The 20,053-nt window shown below is 34.6% G+C and overlaps 1 protein-coding gene across 2 annotated transcripts in view; it reads left to right on the top strand.

Annotated features, from left to right (window-relative positions):
- LOC111055043 (furin-like protease 2) overlaps window positions 1–20,053 on the top strand; it is a 718,014-nt gene that overhangs the window by 176,295 nt on the left and 521,666 nt on the right. The gene's annotated exons all lie outside the window — the stretch shown is intronic.

Genomic DNA, 20,053 nt, shown 5'->3' with positions numbered 1-20,053 from the left:
AAAATGAGTGTTTGACAATAATTCATCAGTGACAAAGTACTGTAGCGTATGACGGGAAACTCATTCAAAAGACCTGCGTTTAACTGTTTTTACCCTAAAAAAAATCAGTTTTTTCTGATTGAGGTTTTTGTTGGTTCCTGCGATTTTTGTTTGACATCCACCGCAAAATAAACTGTCAGAAAATATCAAAGTGGATACAGAATAGTATAACCAGGGGGCTCCATTTCTATGAACTCTCAACTACAGAAGTGAAACATTTGTTTTCCTACAGTTACCTTGAAAAGTGACCATTCCTGCACTGATTACAGAACGCAAAGAATCACTTCTCCGCACTAGTGCGCAAAGTGATTACTTTGCATACTCCAGATTTGCAACATGGCAACGCAAAATACTTAGTAGGCTATATGGAGCAACAGTTCAGCAAAATCAAAATGAAGTTGGTAACAGTGACTGCTGTGGCTGCTATAGTGAGCAGAGGTGCAACCAAGCACAACGCGCTAATTATTATTCATTATAATTATATTATAACCAAGGACAACGAGGACTTTAGGATTTTAGGATTAAGGTTTTTATCAATAATAAAATTATACAGAAAAACATTTGATGGATTTCAGGCAATTTTACCCATAATTACCCACTTTTCATATTCAATGGTAACTGTAGGAAAAATTAATGTGAAATACGTGCGCAAAGTTCCTCTGCTGCACTCAAGAAGCCATTCCGCCCTCGCCTACGGCTCGGGCGTAAACGTTTCTTTCGGTGCAGCAAACTGTTACTTTGCGCACTAGTTGCACAAATAACTATTTCCTAGTTGACTTCTATAGGAACAACATTGGATAATAATATTTAATACCAGCAGGTACCCGTGCTCTGCAAGGGAATATTCTAGAAATAGACGTAATGAAATCTTGAAAATTGAAAATAGTCCTATAACCATCCTCGGTTAATCGAGAATCTATATGTAAAATTTCTAGTTAATCAGTCCAGTAGTTGAGACGTAATGATGCGTCGAACATAATTTTCCTATCCCGTACGTATATAAATCAGTTCTCTCCTTTATTATAGTATAGACTTTTGGAACCTTCACTACTAATCTTTCGTGTACCTCATCATTTTACAGAGATTGTATTTACAGACATTTCACAGAGACTATATTCCAAAGTGAAGCAAAGTCATTAACAACTTTTTGTCACATAATAATCTCGAAGAAGGGGCAAGGAGGGAACAGCATGTTCCATGATATTGTGAAAGGAAAGTTATGATTAATTATAAAATTTGGAGTATTGTGTACTACTCTACTTTTAGATTTACATTTTCGTTCATACTGTTGCGGGTTTCTACACTAATGAAACACTTGAGGCGATTTATACTGATTAGGTTTTCATACTTTCAACACTATAACACACGGAGGTAAACTAGAAACAACTATAAACTGATAACTACCTAATAAATTACACAGAATTATCACAAGCTTACGTTAACTAGTATAATTAATTGTTTAAGAATAACTGTCACCAAGAATATTTAATTATATTCATATTCATTTATTCACCAAAAATATTTACAATAAAATTTATGTACAAAATTAGGCCACGGTTATATGAATAATAACTGTTTAAACAACTACAAAAGTGTATTATCACTTCATCACCAGTCTGTCACGATTTGAAGAAGTGTGCAATACGACTGTAGTCTGCCAACTCCCCGCCGACTGCAACCTGCCCATTTATATAGGATCTGCAGAACAATCTAGAAGGGTGGAGTATACAGTGTTAACTTCTCATATAGAACGCTCCAGAATGGTCTGGAGGTGTGGCGATCCGACCACGTCCGACCAATCGCAGTGCATGGAAATCATCAGAAGTTTTGAGAAGGCGCTTGCCATTGGTCGATGGTTCCCCCCACCAAAACTAGAACACACTGGAATGATCTAGAGGCCACCCTGCCTTCCCCATGTTGTTTACCAGAAGATTCCAGAAAAATCTCGCCTCTGCTATCCCTCTGAAGGCTTCATTACAATACTAATGACCTGTTGTATCATTCTAATGAGTTTTGATTGATTCGTGACTTTCAATGAAGTGATAATCCATTTCAATTTCTATGAGCCTTCCTATCTAAGAATAGATAACTCTTATCTAAGAATAGATACCTCATAACAATGTTCACTTTCTTGTTGTCAGGGATACTTGTATTCATATGGAAGTTGAAAATCAAAGTATCTTTTCTTATAAATATTTTTGTTCCTCACAACATGTTTCAATCCTATTAGAAGTGTTGAAGTGATGTTAAAGCTATTCTTGAGTGAATATTCAAGTATTCTTTGATAAAGTTTGTAGAGGGGATATTAATGTTGTGGAAACTTCCTACTTCCCAACAGAAACTTTCAGCTGATGATGTGTGAGAGCACACGAAAGCATGCTCCTGTATAATAATATCCTATACTATTAAACGAGCAATTTCTGTTCATATGTTCTTATGTTTAGATAATAATAATATCGAGTGACCTTGCTGGCTCAGGTCTTGTGTCACAGTTTTCAGATAGCAACTGATCAATTTCAGGGCCTCTGACATGACCTTTTTTCTAGGCAGCCGGGACCGACAACTTAACGTATCCATCTTTTTAGATGTTTATATATAAGTATGTGACCGGATCTCGAAAACGGCTCTAACGATTCTCACGAAATTTGGAAAAAAGTGGGTTCATGATAAAGAAAAGGATTGCACTAGGTTTCAACACTGGGATAACTCGCTGAAAGACATTGAAAGGATAAATACGTCATTGGAGAAACAGCTGGAAATTTTGTCTGTCTGTTGATGTTGGAAGTGAGTGAGCGAATGCAGTGTGGAACTGAGTCAAAATTATGACTCAGCTGTTGAACTTTTGTAATCATTGAATTTTAATCCTGATTAATTCCAGTGGAACAAATCTGATAAGCTATCTTTCTGAACTGGTCTTCTCTGATTTGTATTGGAATTTAACATGCTTTTGTGAGAGAAATTTTTGCATTCCTCTGGAAATCAATCTCAATCCACTGTGATTAGATAGAACCTTTCTGTATGAACTATGGAAATATCATATTTTCTTTTGTCGTAATAAATTTTATATTATGCTGTTGTATTCCAGAGAGGAGCTCGGTCCCCGATATTATTTATTGAAATGAAGTAGAATATTGACAAAATCTCAAGTCTCTACTATTTATATATTCATTCAAATTTGTTTATTCACTTGAAAGTGGCTGTATCGCCGAAATATCTTGTAAGAAATGAAAATAATTTTTGAAAAGGCTACTTCGATTTCTCATTCACATGTAAACTCATTACATTTTTATCATCATGTCAAGTATAACCTTATAAAAAATTGTGTATTTTGAATGAATAAATTAATAAATATATATCCACTGGAGCACATTTGCAGCATCCGCATGTAGAACGCAATTACATGGAGTAATATAATGGATTATAATGTGTTTCATTCCGATTTTAAACGAACAGCCCATTTATCTTGTTTCTCCCGAAATATAGCATATTATTCCATAATAATATGGAATCATTAAATTCATTTTATTCAACAAATAAAAACTTAAACTACATCAACGTATTTCAGCGTAGTGTTAATAGGAGGATGGATATTCTCTTATTTGTCTTTTCAAGAATGAATGTGTTCAAATTCCAGTAAAGTATGTAAATACAACACAATGTTATATAGTAACTTTGTAACTTTGAATTTAGTTTCATCTTTATATTGTTAAATATTTGCCAGTTGAAAATCTGTATCTATAGTTCATGAAATAGTAAACTCTATTGCTAGTTATCAATTGAGGATTAGTTTATCAGCTAATGTGGAAAATTGCTTCTTGCAATGATGAGAATGAAAAAAATCTCCGACTGTACAATAATCAATATAATCATATCAAGTGACCTGGCTGGGTCAGGTCTGGTGGCTATGACCCAATCCATGAGAGAACACTCTATCGTATTCCCTTGTTTACAATATCAGACAACTTCATGCAATCATTGAAAATGTCAGATTGAATATTGCACACAACAAAGTTGATGCTAAAAGAATCACACCTCTTGAAACGTAGCATGAGAGGAGTCTAGTTTGATTCACGTTATTTACAGGTGGATGAGTTTGTGTTTGTGAGTATAGAGTATTGTTTCCATCAGCGTTCACAGTCACATGAACTTCATAAAAGGAACGGTTTGTTCGACAGTTTATTGTAATTTATTCTCCAAAATCAAACAATAGTGTTCTTGTTTGCTCTTGCGTGTTTTGAAATGACATTTGTTGAGTGTGATTATATTCTTTTTCCAGGTAAAATGCGGACTTGTTTTTGCTTGCAACAACATACGTATCATGTTGGTGAGTGTTTCATAATATCTTTGATATTATTGTCATTTCACGAGAGTTTTGTGGATCTTGTGATCTTCCATGTATTGGCAGTTGCTCTGCTACTAGCGTTGCATATTTTCTATTGGAATTATGAATGTTGAAAATCTCTCTTCCATTGAAACTCAGGTTCATAATGGGCTATATGAATAGAGTTGAGCATTTGTTATACTTCTAAAATATGGAGCATTTGCTTCATTTTCTATGAATAAACGTGAGCAAAACCTTTTGCTCATGCTCATCAAAAAAATAGTATTAAAATCAAATTGTATTATCATTCATCTCATCATCATCATCATCATCACCTAGGCTTAAAATACTTTTGGAAAGTCGTCTTTGTAAAATAAAAAAAAAAATAGTTCGAACATTTGTTCAAAAGTGGAAGCTTATACTCAAAATTATATGAATAAACTGTAACATTTGCTCAACTTTTAAAGCGAATGCTTCATAAAAGGTGGGTCTAGTCTGGAGCAGCTTATCACCTTTTGTTCATAGTAAAATGGCTCAACTGATTCGGATGAGAAAGAGGAAACTATACCAGATACGATCACAACAAATAGTTGAGAACTATGAAACTCTTTTTAGATTCAACCATGATATATATCACCATTATTCCTACAAAAGACGATGAGGGTGTAGACGGTTATAAACAGCTATTGATATTATAATAATATACTGAAGATTATTAAAGAGATGACATTTTTTCAGCTATTATTTAAAATTCTAAACTCACATAACCTAAAACTCTATTCATAAATATAGAAAACAGAGCAGACGACTCAAACACAAGCGGTGCCCCCTACTTGCATATTTAGCGCTTCCGTGAGCTATAAAAACAAAGGACCTTATGAATAAAGTTAAGCATTTGTTTATACTTCTAAAATATGGAGCATTTGCTTTATTTTCTATGAATGAACTTGAGCAAAACCTTTTGCTCATGCTCATCAAAAAAATAGTTTGAGCATTTGCTCAAAAGTAGAAGCTTATACTCAAAATTGTATGATTAAACTAGAGCATTCGCTCAACTTTTGAAACAAATGCTTCAAAGGAGGTGGTGAGTCTGGTCTAGAGCAGCTAATCACCCTCTGCTCATAGTAAAATGGCTTAACTAATTCGTATGAGGAAGAGGAAATAGGAAGAGGAGATCGTACCAGATACGATCACAACCAATAGTTGAGAACTATAAAACTCTTTTTAGATTCAACCATGATATATATCACCATTATTCCTACAAAAGAATAAATACCAAAGATTACTGATATAAAGAGAGCCATCACAAAATAGGAAAATACCACCATAGAGTACCGTAACAATAGCGTAAGTAGATATCCCATGGCAAAGGGCGTTTATGTCGCAACTTTTACTGTTATCTCAAGCCGATTACTGGAGATTTTTACTGTTTTGACCGAGTAAGAGTGTATGAACGGCACAATATGAGAGAATACCAGCGTCATAAAGCTTCACAGGAAAGAACTACGTGGACTTTCGGCTTTAGATATCAGTAATAGTTGCGACATAAACGCCCTATACCATGGGATATCTACTAATGCTATTGTTTATCATCTATGGTACCACGCTTTCAGAAACATTCTACTGGTGACATTTTTACAAGTTTTCAAACGTGTAGCCTACTCTCACCATTTACAAGAATAGAATCATATAATCCTTTATTCCAGTAATGTCATCTTGAAAGTCTGTTGGCATTATCCTAGAGATCATCTGGGGTATTTGTCCTGCGGCAGCTTGCTAGGCTGAATGATAAAAAACTACTGTTAACTGCTTACCATGGACTTGTACTATCTCATATTAGGTATGCTATTTTAGTATGGGGTAATTCATCTCAACAAAATATGGACAGAGTGTTTAAGATTCAAAAGAAGGCACTCAGATGTATAGAGAAAGTGAATAGGTTAGACTCTTGTAGGCCTTTATTTAAAAAGCTTGGTCTATTAACTGTGCCATCTTTGTATGTATATGAAGTTGTAATGCATGTGAAAACGAGTGGTGTGATCCAGAATTCAGATGTTCATGAGTATAATACGCGAAACAGAGCAGATTATCATATAATGGGTCACAATAGTAGGTTATTTGAACAAAAACCAGATTATATTGGCAGGAAATTTCATAACAAGCTACCTCAAATCTTGAAAAGTAATGATGATTTGAAGATTTTCAAAAAACAAATTAAAAAATATTTAGTTGATAGAGCTTTTTATAGTGTACAAGAATTCCTTTCAAACCTAAACTAGGTTGAACTACTTAGTGTTAGAATTATTATGTAATAACATGACTTGTCTTATACTCCATGACTGGAGTCTTTAGGACGTAATCTTAAAAAAAAAAAAAAAAAAAAGAGAGATAAGAGAGTATCTGTAGTTGGATCAAGTCTGAGTTTGAATTGGTCGGATATCACTTAAAGTAGAATCAGGAGATAATTCAGAACGGATGTGGAAAATTTACGAGTGCATCTGGCCTCATTAAACGGCAACGGAATGGATTTTTCCGTCTATCTGGATCGAGAGCTAGGGAAAAAAGTCCAGACGAGTAGAAACTGGGGTTTTTTTGCAACCATTTTATGATGGTTGGGCGCTGGGCATGATGGAGTAGTCGAAGAGGAGGTTGATAGGTTTATTTGGGGGGTGAGGGAGGTTGAGTTGTTAGAAGAACTCGTACCCCATAAAATACTCAACTCAAATTTCATGGATCATAAAACTCAAGAAGTATAGCTGGAGGAGTATGTAAACGTGGAGGAGAACTGTGGGTCATCTAATACTCTACCTCTCACTCGCACCCTATTCTCCCTATATCTCTCACTCTCTTCATCCTTGCTCGTTACCCATCATTCTCTCTCACTTGGGAAAATGAATGAACAGAGATCGAGAAAGAAACAAGGAGAGTTTCCGAGAGTTGCAGGGAGAAAAGAGTATGTTATCATCCAGGACTAGATGAAAATAAAATTGTCATCGCCCGTAAATGCAATAGTTGTGGAAAATTTATTGAGTAGTAAAAGTGTTTCAGTTTGTTGAGGTGGAAAAATTCTGTCACGTGTTTTCATATTTCTGGATATATTTATGAGGGCTGTGGTCTTCATGTTGAGCTGGCTTGGCAAGCTCTGGGTTTTTTTCTCTTTCCAATGCATGACATCATGAACTCCAGGAATACATATTTTTTCAACCATTATCGATAATCCTATACTAGTAAACGAGCAATTTCTGTTTAGATGTTTATATTTTTATATATCTGTATGTGACCGGATCTCGAAAACGGCTCTAACGATTCTCTCGAAATTTGGAACAGAGTAGGTTTATTATATGAAAATTCGATTGCACTAGGTCTCAACCCTGGGATAACTCGCTGGAGGACATTAAAAGGAAGAAGACTTCATTGGAAAGACAGCTGGAAATTTTGTTATCTGTCGATACCGTAATGGAAGAGTGAACGAGTGCATGTGGGAGATCATCTACCTGATCTCACGAGAAGAAAAACTCAGCAAGAGAAACAGAACTTATTTTCGTTTATTTCTCTTTTTTTCAGAGAACATGTTCAGGTCATTTTTCACAGACAAATTATAAAATTATCTCCGTTTTTATTATAATTAAATAAATGTATTTGAGTATGTATAGTTATCATGAAATATGTAAAGAATGAGATTGACATCATATTTTGCTAAATCTGCCAACAGATTTTCATCAATTGAACTTCAAACACAAGCTGGTCGGTTTTGCCCCACTTTTCCCCACTTCAGAAATTTTCGTTTATTACTCTTTTTTAGAAAAATGTTCACTTCTGAAGTAAGTCCAAAATAGTAACTAGATGCTGTTAGTGTGGAATAGGACATAGTATATTAGCAAATATTGTAGTAAACATAGTATATCATTTTAAATCGAATGCATAGTATATATCTATTTGTAATTGATGATGTGTTTGTTTTTTGAAGTGTGAATAAATTGTTATTTGGATGAGTGATAGTAGCTTAACCTAGATTTTGATTTGGACTGAAGTATAAATCAATTTGGGCAGTTTTGCCTAATAAAGATACAGTTTTGGGCATAAGCCTGTTGTGCCTCCTCATATAACTGTACATGTTTTTATTCACAAGTATATTATTTTTGCCTGACTGAATTTTTCTCTCTTAATATGTTAACAACTCATAATGACGAGAGAGAGAGAGAGAGAGAGAGATCCTTGTGAATAGCAATCTGGAACTTTCAAATGAATATGAGTCTTTTAGCCATCGTTACCGGTTCTCCATCATGTGGAATCAGGCAACAATTGTTGCGCATCATCAGCAGACCCCAACTAAAACCCTTCAGCCTCAATCCGGACATCCGAAAAGAATACAAGTGCCAGCCACTATGAAACAGGGCGTTACTCTCGGCACTAAACACCCTTCAAATCCCACACTTTATCCCTTAGCCTTCCACCCCTCTCAATGAAAAATTCATGAAGAAGCCGTCATTTTGTAAGTGTTCACAGCCTCTAGATGCCACTCTTCCATCAGCCCTTAGCGCTTAATTCAGCTTGAATTTTGAATTTCAATTCTTTTTTTCTCCCTAAACATCCCCCAGACACTCTTTCTCCTTTATTATTCTAAGCTGCCACTATGCAGCCTGAAGGAGACTCTCTTCAGCTACATTATCTCTCCAAAAATCAACCTCTATTATGTCTGACCCATCTTACCAAGATATGTCAGTGGCAGTCTATTCAATTATGAAAATTAGAATCGATCTCTGTCCCATTTTGTACTATCATCACAAGTCACTCATACTCTATAGTGAGGTCCACGTTATAATGGCAGTGGATAAAGATAGAAGAATAGTGATGCCGATTCTCTGCATTAATTAATTATATTTCTACACTGTCAAAAACATAATTGGCATCGTTGTGGACCTATAAAAGGATAGTACCTCCGGCTATGTCGAATGATAGACAAGGATAGCAAAACCAAAGTTGATAAAATACTGTCATAACGTGGACCTCACTATAGCATAATTATGAAAGGATACTAACTCGTTTTCTGATCTTTAATTTTCCTTGATGCTTTCAATCCATAGTAAATCCATACAACATCCTAACAACATCCATGCAAATGAACAACATATAGTGAGGTCCTTGTTATAATGACAGTATTTGATTAACTTTGATGTTGCTATCTTTGTCTATTATTCGACTAAGTAGGTATTGCTATCCTTTAATAGCTCCGCAACGATGCCAAATCTGTTTTTGGCAATGTAGTAGTATAATTAATTAATGCAGAGGCAAGGCAACGCTGTTGCGTTATAATTTTTTCTTTCCTTGCCTTATTACCATAGGTAAGGAAAGTATTGCTTTCCGAAAAAAATTAAGGTATCCCAATTTCTGAATTTCTATACGTTTCAAGGTCCCCTGAGTCCGAAAAAATGGTTTTTGGGTATTGGTCTGTATGTGTATGTTTATATATATATAAATTATGTAAACCTAAACAATTGATGTGCTGACTACTATTTTTGTCAGTACCGCTTAGTGTCGCTCTCAGCGCGCTCATTTTAGTTAGTCTACTCCAGCCACTTGATGTGTTAACATGTATTTTTTGCAAATAAAATTTCTTTTTAAAAACTGAGTTTTAATGAACGTGAACGTGTTTGGCGCCCGAACAGGGACCCTGAAGAGTTTTTCGTGAAAATTTCGTGAAAATTGTGCTGTTCATTTAACCGCCAGTTTATATTGATCAATTATCACATCATTACAATGATTCACGAATTTTGATCGATACAGGTAGTAAATATAATTTCATTAAACCTCAAATGGTTTCTCCTCAGACAAAAATAATTGATTGTGATTATAAAATTCGTACACCCGCTGGTGAATCTAATGGAAAAGGTTGTGTAAATATTAATGTTAAGAATATGCTTGGTGTTGATAAAGATGAAAAATTTTATGTGTATGATTTTAGCGATAATTATGATGTTCTTATTGGAAAGCAAACATTGCAAGGGTTGAAAGCAAAAATTGATTTGGAGACCAATTGTCTCATAACGAAAGATTGCACGATACCACTGTTAGGAATGAATCATATTGAAATCAACAAAGGTTGGAATGAATTGAAAATTAAAACTATGTTTGCACTCCATCAGATAAGCTATGTGTTGTTAGTATTAAGGAATTGCAGTTGTATAATATTGTAACTGATATTGATAGGAATAGTTTCATTGAGATTGAATATTTTTCTGATTGTGACAAAACGTTGAGTATCGAAACAGTTTCTGTAGAAGAATGTGAATTGTACATGGGTGAGATGATCGATAATCCCCTCTCCATTGACGAAATCACTTCTTTATTGAGAACTGAGCATATGAACTCAGAAGAGAAAGAATGCATTATTAGTACTCTTATGAAATATCCCGAAATAATAAAATTCGAAGGTGATATATTAACTGCTACTAACTTGCTCAAGCATAAAATAGTGACTACAGACGAAGAACCTGTTTATTCAAAAAACTACCGCTATCCTATCTCATTTAGGCAGGATATTAGTAATGAAATAAACAAGTTACTCGAACAAAAGATAATAAGACCGTCTAATTCTCCGTACAACTCTCCCTTATGGGTTGTGCCGAAGAAACCTGATGCTTCAGGAAAACGCAAAGTTCGTCTTGTAGTAGATTATCGGAAATTGAACAACAAAACTAAAGATGATAGATTTCCTCTCCCGAATATTGAAGACTTGTTCTCAAAAATCGGTCGAGCAACGTACTTTTCGGCTATTGACCTTGTTTCAGGATTCCATCAAATTGAAATGGAACCCGAATCAATACCAAAAACAGCTTTTAGTACTGAAAATGGTCATTATGAGTTTCTCAGAATGCCATTTGGGTTGAAAAATGGTTCACCTCAATTTCAAAGGACAATGAACTTGATATTTTGTGATTTACCAAATGTTCTTGTATATCTTGATGATATTATTATTTTTAGTGATAGCTTACAAGAGCACATGAAACACCTGAACGTTGTATTCAAACGATTGAAAACTCATCAACTAAAAATACAATTGAACAAGACCGAATTCTTTAGAAAGAACTCCTATTTCTAGGTCACATAGTTTCGGAAAAAGGCATTCAGCCTAACCCTGAAAAAGTAAAAGCAATAAAAGATTTTTCCGTTCCACAAACTACTAAACAAATAAAACAATTTTTAGGTTTGGCAGGATACTACAGAAAAATGATAAAAGGATTCGCTAAAATAGCTCAACCTTTAACTAACGCACTGAGAAAAACATCCACTATAAACCCAAAAGATCCTAAATTCATTGAAGCTGTCAATTTTCTGAAAGAAGCAATTACTAACGCACCAATATTGCAGTTACCTAAATTGAATGATCCATATATTTTGACAACAGACGCATCCAATGTAAGCTTAGGGGCGGTCCTTAGTCAAATGACTGACAATAAAGATCTCCCAATTTCATTCGCTTCTAGAACACTCAATCCCGCTGAACAAAATCTTTCTACTATTGAAAAAGAAATGTTGGCAATAACTTGGGCAGTGAAACATTTCAGGCCATATTTGTATGGGAGAAAATTCACCCTAAGAACAGATCACAAGCCACTCCAATGGCTTCATTCTCTAAAAGAACCAAATGCTAAATTAATGAGATGGAAATTGTTAATGGAAGAGTATGATTACACCGTAGAATTCATAAAAGGTCGCTCAAATTGTGTTGCTGATTGTCTCTCACGGCCTTTCAATGTAAATATGATGGAAAGTAGTGATGAATTTACAGGTTTTGACGATTCAGAATTATTCCCAGGCTTTCCCGCGGAAAATAATGCGAACAATGCCAACGACAATGTCAACAACAATGATGAGTACGATGACATTGATATCAATGATCTGCTAAGATTCCATAACAATGAAGCTCCTCCGTCGGTGAGTGAAAGTGTATTGAATGATCTTGATGAACAAATAGGTAACAATTCGATAGTTAATGCAAATATTGATAATATTAATGAAAATTATGTGGAAACTGGCAACGAAAACCTTGTAAATAATACTAATAATGATAATGACAATGACTCACTAATGACACAACATTCTCAAGAAAGTTCAGATGATAGAATAGGTATAATGGACGAAAATAGTATCATAAACACTGAAGCAAACCAAATAGTTATTTCACGAGGTAAAGGAAAACCCCAATTCAAAAAGATCTTTAATAAAAACAGAATAATTTTCAAATACAGAGACGCACGTGACATTGGAAACAACGTAGAAGAAATACGAGAGTATTTGAAACCTGATACTGTGTACGGTATAGTATTTTCAAATAAAAGTCCATTGTTTGAAGCTCTAAAAACAGAAATTCTAAGTTCAATGACTAATGAAATTGTCAAAATAGTTCCCAACATAAAATTCCGAATCTACAAAAGAATAAACGCCGACATAACTGATGTAGATGAACAAACAATGATAATAGCTCGTTGTCATGAAGACAGAAAACTTCCACAGAGGAATTAACGAGAATTATAAACAAATACGTAAAAACTACTATTGGCCCGCAATGCACAAAGACGTAACCGAATTTGTAAATAAATGTGAAATCTGTTTGAAAACCAAGTATGAAAGAAACCCAATTAAAACTAAATTCAAAGTAACTCCCACACCTACTAAACCTTTCGAAAAACTTCAGATTGACACTTTCACGTATAATAATATTAAAATCCTCACAATTGTCGATTCGTTTTCTAAAAGACTTTCCGCCTACACATTGAAATCAGCTAACAGTATCGGAATAATAAAAAATCTAAACAACTATCTTTCAGTTTTCCCAATTCCAAAATGCATTCAATCCGATAACGGATTAGAATTCAACAATGCACTATACAAACAATTCACTGAAATAAATGGTATTGAAACTTACTTCACCACACCTTATCATCCCCAATCTCAAGGACTAATAGAAAGAACACACTCCACAATTATTGAAATTCTACAAGGACTCGAAATTAAATTCCCAAAATATAGTGTTGAACAAAAACTTCGATTAGCTTTGCGAACCTATAACAATTCGATAAAAGATCAATTCAACTTAAGTCCAAATGAACTAACTTTCGGAATTTAGAATTATTTACCAAATAATCAAGATCAGGATAATCCCGCAGTAATCACTGAAGAACTTGCTAATCAATACTTCAAAGAAATACAAGCGTTGAATGATGCCGTTTACAAGAAAATAATCGAGGAAAAAGAAAAACGAACAGAAAAATGTAACAAAAATAGAGAGGAACCACCTGAAATACCAGATAGGATATTCATCAAAAACCCGAAATTTCACAAAAATGTTCCAAGGTATAGCACAGCTACTAAGGAAGGTGATAGGTTCAAATTGAAAAGAAATTTAATCAAAATCCACCCTAACAGAATGAAAAGGCCTCGTAAAAAAGTAAAAGATAATCTAATTGTTGCAGATGAAGGCAATGACCATCCTTCTGTTGTTCCCGATCCCAGCAACGTTGACGTACAGACTGACAGACTTGACAAAGACAGCAGGAATAATTCCGATTAGAATAGGACAATCTATGCTCATTAACGACACATAGAAAGTCATCCATTTTACTAACGTGACTGACCTTAAAATACAATCTTTGAAATTACAGACTCATATTAATAATCTGCAAGTCGCTTACATATCCTCTGACATTATTGAATCTTTGAAGAAAATTTCACTCAACCAATATTTTAAATTAGAAATGATTTCTGAAAATAAAAATAAAAAGGTAAAACGTGGACTAATGAACGGATTAGGAAACGCCATATCATGGTTGACAGAACTTATGACTGCTGACGACAAAGAACACTTCGACAAAGTTATTGATAAAATAGAAAATAATGAATTACATCTTGTTAAAAATGAAGAACATAATTTTGAAATGAACCATGAGTTAATTAAGAAATTTAATTCCGATGTTGAGCATATTAATTCAAATAATAAAGCATTAGAAAATATTACTAACGAAACTGCCAATATTGTCGAAAATATGCAAGCTGTTGACTTAATTACTTTGACTATACAATTGTTGGATGATGAAATAAATGATGTTGTTAACTCGTTGATGTATTGCAAAGAAGGGAAACTTCATCCATCAATTTTGAGCTTTGATGATTTTCGTAGGTTAATTAATTATAAGAATTATTCATTAGCTAGTAGAGATTCCAGTATTTTATGGGAAATTAGTAATAGCACTTGTATTTTATCGAAATCTGTTATAACTTACATTATCCATTTACCGAAATTAAACGATTTATTTGAAAAATATGACCTCCTGTCTTATCCTGTTGAAATGGAATCAAATGTTCACACCATGAAATTAAAAGAAAAATCGATATCTGTGTCTCAAAACAAAAAGCTTTGGAAACTGACCAATTTTCAAAAATTGGAGAAATTATACATGATAACTGTATTTTGTCTGTAGTGAATAATAAGGATTTGGATAGTTGTGTAAGAATAGAAATAATTAATGATAGACCATTTATGAATTATTTCGAAAATTGTAATTGTATTTTAGGATATAAGTTTGATCAAATTAATATCAATAATGGCACTATAAATACTCCTTCATCTTTCCTTATCAATCTGGATATCAATGATAAAATGACAGATGTAAAATTACCGTTTACTTCAGTTACCACATATGCACAAAAATTAAGTCATGTACCAAATAAAATTCATACTAAACTTATCGATTTGAAAGATGTTAGTGAACTTGATGATATTGAACCTAGAGATTTTGATTTTATAAATTTTGAAGATTCTTTCGTCCTTAAGACACGCCACATTGTAATTTTTGTTTTAAGTACATTTATACTTCTTGTAATTTAGATAATCGTTTATTACAAATTTAAGAAGCCAACCAGTGTACTAAATTACCGAATTGATACACAAGTACCAATATCATCAACCCCTACCATAAGCTATATTGTACCACCTAGAAATTAGATCTAAGTTAGTAAACTTTAATTTGAAACTTCATTTTGATTTTTGTAATTTTTGAGTGTCCCAAATTTATTTTTCGGGACGAAAAAACTTAAGGAGGGAGGAATTATGTAAACCTAAACAGTTGATGTGCTGACTACTATTTTTGTCAGTACCGCTTAGTGTCGCTCTCAGCGCGCTCATTTTAGTTAGTCTACTCCAGCCACTTGATGTGTTAACATGTATTTTTTGCAAATGAAATTTCTTTTTAAAAACTGAGTTCTAATGAACGTGAACGTGTTATATATATATATAATATGTGTGTGTGTGTGTGTGTGTGTGTGTGTGTGTGTGTGTGTGTGTGTGTGTGTGTGTGTGTGTGTATGAGTGTATGTGCGTCTGTGTACACTATATCTCATCTCCTAATAAACGGAATGACTTGAAATTTCGAACTTAAGGTCTTTACACTATAAGGATCCGACAAGAATAATTTCGATCAAATGTAAATCGAGATGGCTGCTGAAATGGCAAAAATGTTATCAAAACAGGGTTTTTCGCGATTTTCTCGGAAATGGCTCCAGCGATTTTGATCAAATTCATACAAAAATAGTCATTAATAAGCTATATCAACTGCCACAAGCCCCATATCTGTAAAAATTTCAGGAGCTCCGCCCCATCTATGCAAAGTTTGATTTCAGATTTCCAAGTATCAGGTCTCAGATATAATTTAAACGAAAAATTGCGAGTGGAAAAGATTGAGCATGAAAATCTCTTCAATTAATGTTTCGTAACATTTTCACCTAAAATTGAAAATAAGCTTGAAATTTGAGAAAATGTGATTATTGTTGGCAACTGCTGATTCTATCATATCATTCACTATGGAGAGATAGCGGATCTCGTGTGTATAAGACGATTCAGACGGCTGAGTTCAATCTGGCAAGCTATTTCTCTCGGACCACTCCCGTGTCAAGGATGAACACGTTAAGTCGTCGATCTCGGCTACCGAAAGAAAAAAAACAGTCGTTAGGTCATGTGATGTTAGATGCCCTGAAATTGATCAGGTGTGACCTTACAACTCTAATAACAGACCTGAAGCAGCCAGTTCAAACGATATTATATTCACCTAACCTACACTACCTAGAATAACTTCATTTTTGTCTAGCCACTAAATTCCTACGTGATCAAACAGTCTGGCTGCCTCACGTAAGTGGATTTGTCAGGTCAAAGCAAAATGTTACCTGAGTATAATTATTCAGGTCAAGTGTGATGGTGGACTGTATCAATCACACATGTCGTAGTCAACTGGTGTCCGCCTTGTGAACACCTCAAACGTACCCCCAAATGGATTATAAGCCCCCCTTTCCTCGCCCAATCTGCGGTCTAATCACTGCAAGCCCACAGCCAACATGTGGAACAAGATTGATCTATGGGTAATGGTTTTCAAAGCGCCGATCAATAAGGAGAATTGATGACTTCTCCAAAGTCCACTGGTTTGTCGCCTATAATCCGGCTTGATTCGTTTTTGTGTTTGTAATTTGTTATCGCATCGAGCGACTTTTTAGATCTGCAGTATGTAGCTTTGACACTGTTACAAAAACTGATAAACCACTGCATATCAATTTCTAGATTTCATTGATTAGGATTTCGTTTGTGACTTCGACAATGTTATAGATGGAATAAAATGAGAAATTGCATTTGTTCAAATGCTTATTTCAAAGATAAATAATGAATATCGGGGCACCGAGCTTCGCTCATTATTTTTATTCATTGATAAACGGAACACAATTCTCTAAAATGATCGTGTTTATATTTCACAGCTGGCTGTATGTCATCTTATGAATTTCGGTGATGCGATATTTTGATTTTTCACATACTCGCTCGCTCACTCACTTTTTTACTATTGTAACCGGTGGAGGTATTTTTAATCCTACACCACACCTGACATCATTTCTGAAACCGGAGATATCTTTGTCTCTATTTGGTGAATCTTCCAAAATATGAAATATATAAGAGTACATGTGGTTCGATAGTCATTCTTGCAGACTATACCACCGCTGGCCACCAATGTAAACGGAGGGGGGGTTGTTTCTTCTTTTCTATAATATTTGCTAAAGTTTACTGCTATCAATTAATCATCTACCGGTATTTGAGTCCTTGATTGGTTGGGAGCTTTTAGTGGACTCGTTCATTCAAATGCACAGATTATCATCATTGTAACCTATTCTAGCAGCTATAGTTACTACGAGCCAGGAACTTCAATGAAAAATACTTCTAAAATTTAACCTCAGGTTTATTGAACTCATTAACGAATCAATAGAAATCATGTGAAATTTTCCAGAGTTACTCAGTAACTGATCCATAGAAAGAAGATATATTCAATTAATTCAATCTATACATTTTGGGAACCTGCTAACTTGCTGCATTTGAATTTGGGCCTCGGTCATTCTATGAAACTAAATTTTGAGCTTAATAAGAAAAACAACAAAAGTTCGGCACTCACAATTTTAACAATATTCAAACTCGGACTCTTCAGAAACACTCACATACGCTTTAATAAAACTCACTATACTTGAACTCACACGCACAAATAATTTTCTGATTCTACTCCTACTAACAATATAAAATTTGGTTTCCTATTCCACTAAATAAAAATTACTGAAAACTTAACAATTGTCCCTCTGAATGGGAAATGGGCCCATTCAGAGGACCGAGGCTCGCACACCGTTACATGTTTTCTCAGTTACGTCTCAATTCCAACTGTGGCCTTTTCACTGAAAATTATTCCCCCTCCACGAGCGTTGAGCACAACTTCCAGTGGAAAAGCCAAAGCTGCAAAAAGGTCAATGGTCGTACAATTCCCAAATACAGTATCTTTTTCGACAAGAAATTGAAACTGCATTTGAAAAATGCACGAAAATTGCTTTAATTTCGACAACTAAGCAACAGTTAGCAAATTCAAACAAGACAGAGTCAATTCTCACACTAAAAGCGCAGGGTTCAACATACAGTAAAAATCAAAGTTCATTCCAGTTAAAAACCTGAAAAAAAATATAAGATACACAAAAACAACTACAATACTACCCTCTCAATATCACACTATTACACTATCCACAGCTGTTTCAGCCAAGGATGAATTATCCTTTTAGTATCGTTCAGCGAGTTTTCCCGAAGATGAGACTAGTGCAATCGATATTATATTCACCTAACCTACACTACCTAGAATAACTTCATTTTTGTCTAGCCACTAAATTCCTACGTGATCAAACAGTCTGGCTGCCTCACGTAAGTGGATTTGTCAGGTCAAAGCAAAATGTTACCTGAGTATAATTATTCAGGTCAAGTGTGATGGTGGACTGTATCAATCACACATGTCGTAGTCAACTGGTGTCCGCCTTGTGAACACCTCAAACGTACCCCCAAATGGATTATAAGCCCCCCTTTCCTCGCCCAATCTGCGGTCTAATCACTGCAAGCCTACAGCCAACATGTGGAACAAGATTGATCTATGGGTAATGGTTTTCAAAGCGCCGATCAATAAGGAGAATAATTGATGACTTCTCCAAAGTCCACTGGTTTGTCGCCTATAATCCGGCTTGATTCGTTTTTCTGTTTGTTTGCAATTTGTTATCGCATCGTGCGACTTTTTAGATCTGCAGTATGTAGCTTTGACACTGTTACAAAAACTGATAAACCACTGCATATCAATTTCTAGATTTCATTGATTAGGATTTCGTTTGTGACTTCGACAATGTTACAGATGGAATAAAATAAGAAATTGCATTTGTTCAAATGCTTACTTCGTAGATAAATAATGAATATCGGGGCACCGAGCTTCGCTCATTATTTTTATTCATTGATAAACGGAACACAATTCTCTAAAATGATCGTGTTTATATTTCACAGCTGGCTGTATGTCATCTTATGAATTTCGGTGATGCGATATTTTGATTTTTCACATACTCGCTCGCTCACTCACTTTTTTACTATTGTAACCGGTGGAGGTATTTTTAATCCTACACCACACCTGACATCATTTCTGAAACCGGAGATATCTTTGTCTCTATTTGGTGAATTTTCCAAAATATGAAATATATAAGAGTACATGTGGTTCGATAGTCATTCTTGCAGACTATACCACCGCTGGCCACCAATGTAACGGAGGGGGGGTTGTTTCTTCTTTTCTATAATATTTGCTAAAGTTTACTGCTATCAATTAATCATCTACCGGTATTTGAGTCCTTGATTGGTTGGGAGCTTTTAGTGGACTCGTTCATTCAAATGCACAGATTATCATCATTGTAACCTATTCTAGCAGCTATAGTTACTACGAGCCAGGAACTTCAATGAAAAATACTTCTAAAATTTAACCTCAGGTTTATTGAACTCATTAACGAATCAATAGAAATCATGTGAAATTTTCCAGAGTTACTCAGTAACTGATCCATAGAAAGAAGATATATTCAATTAATTCAATCTATACATTTTGGGAACCTGCTAACTTGCTGCATTTGAATTTGGGCCTCGGTCATTCTATGAAACTAAATTTTGAGCTTAATAAGAAAAACAACAAAAGTTCGGCACTCACAATTTTAACAATATTCAAACTCGGACTCTTCAGAAACACTCACATACGCTTTAATAAAACTCACTATACTTGAACTCACACGCACAAATAATTTTCTGATTCTACTCCTACTAACAATATAAAATTTGGT

Source organism: Nilaparvata lugens, chromosome 9 (genome assembly GCF_014356525.2).
Source record: "Nilaparvata lugens isolate BPH chromosome 9, ASM1435652v1, whole genome shotgun sequence".
NCBI lineage: Eukaryota > Metazoa > Arthropoda > Insecta > Hemiptera > Delphacidae > Nilaparvata > Nilaparvata lugens.
Note: the sequence above shows the minus strand (reverse complement) of the source record. Positions and strands in the feature narration are given on the sequence as shown.